The sequence below is a fragment of the Epinephelus moara genome, chromosome 6 (assembly GCF_006386435.1).
Source record: "Epinephelus moara isolate mb chromosome 6, YSFRI_EMoa_1.0, whole genome shotgun sequence".
Lineage (NCBI taxonomy): Eukaryota > Metazoa > Chordata > Actinopteri > Perciformes > Serranidae > Epinephelus > Epinephelus moara.
The window spans coordinates 30746424-30747725 of NC_065511.1; the positions used below are offsets into that span (position 1 = coordinate 30746424).

Sequence of the window (1302 nt, forward strand, 5' to 3'; positions counted from 1 at the left end):
CCCGGACAGCTAAAGCCGTGGACCCGCCAGCTCCTGCCAGGATTGGGCTGGTAAATGCTAGATCGCTAGCGAACAAAACGTTTATCCTGAAGGATTTCCTGACTTCCCGAGGATTGGATTTTCTCTGTGTGACTGAGACGTGGCTGACTGTTGGTGAGTCCAGTGCTTTCACAGTACTTTTACCTGATGATTGCTGCTATTTTAACTCCCCGCGGACGTCGGATCGAGGAGGAGGAATAGCGACTAAAGAGTCACTAAAAATGTAAGCAGCTAGGTAAGATGACGTGTGCCGCCTGAGTGCCGTAAATCGTTTCGTCCTGGAAGCGACCTGGGGCGGATCCGGAGCCAGTTTCCTAAAGGTATGGATATACACTATATAGAAATAGCTTATCTTCACACCGATGGTCTCATTTGCTGTTGTAGGTCACGCACAGACATCAGCAGAAACGAGAGACTTTTGCATATCCAGTTAAAAGTTCCTTGTAGCAGCTTTAATATAAAGTATATGCCTTAATCTGAACAGTTTTACAATTATTTTCAATATGTCAACCACTATCAAAATATATTTTCAGAACATTCCATAAAAATAAACATATTTAGTAAACATATTTTCAACACTATAACATTCGTTTTTTCCTCTCTCTTATTTTTTCCCAAGTTTTCAAGGCAAGTTCACTCTGAATAGTCCTTCAGATACGCTGGCCTCACAACAACTCGCCCTGATCTGGTGGTTACAGGCTGGTGTGTTGCCCTAACAACACCATCAGGGGTCACAGCAGTCCCTTGAGTTTTGTGAGTTTCCCCTGTCTTTGTTCGGTGTGTCACATCGGGTACTGTGCCCCAGTCCAGTCTAAGGTGATGTCAATTCCTGCGAAGAACACCACCAGTATCCTGACCAACTGCGTAGGACCTGAGACCCACAGGATTCACAACCGTGGCCTTTCTCCAGATCTTGTGTGGTTAAAAAGGTTGAATCCTAACATGGTCACCCTGTTTGAGTGAGTCCATGTCCTTGGCTGTCCTGTTGAAATATTTGGCTTGTCTCACCTGTCTGTTGATCAGTTCTTGTGTGTTATGGTGCAATGCAGACTGCAGGAGACTGTCCTTTGTTGGTAATAGGATCTAGGCTGACCAAACGTCCTCTTTTGCCCGGACATGTCCACTTTTCACGTCCTGTCCGGGGGGTGTTTATAAATTGATGATAATGTCCGGTTTTCCTTGTGTGTGTGTGTGTGTGTGTGTGTGTGTGTGTGTGTGTGTGTGTGTGTGTTAGAGTGCAGCACGGGCCGCATATTTCTGTCC

At 45.6% G+C, this 1302-nt stretch overlaps 2 protein-coding genes across 23 annotated transcripts in view; one reads left to right on the forward strand and one right to left on the reverse strand.

Annotated features, from left to right (window-relative positions):
• LOC126392119 (uncharacterized) overlaps positions 1–1302 on the forward strand; it is a 65719-nt gene that overhangs the window by 26277 nt on the left and 38140 nt on the right. The gene's annotated exons all lie outside the window — the stretch shown is intronic.
• Positions 1–1302, reverse strand: part of LOC126392184 (uncharacterized) — a 10816-nt gene that overhangs the window by 5690 nt on the left and 3824 nt on the right. The gene's annotated exons all lie outside the window — the stretch shown is intronic.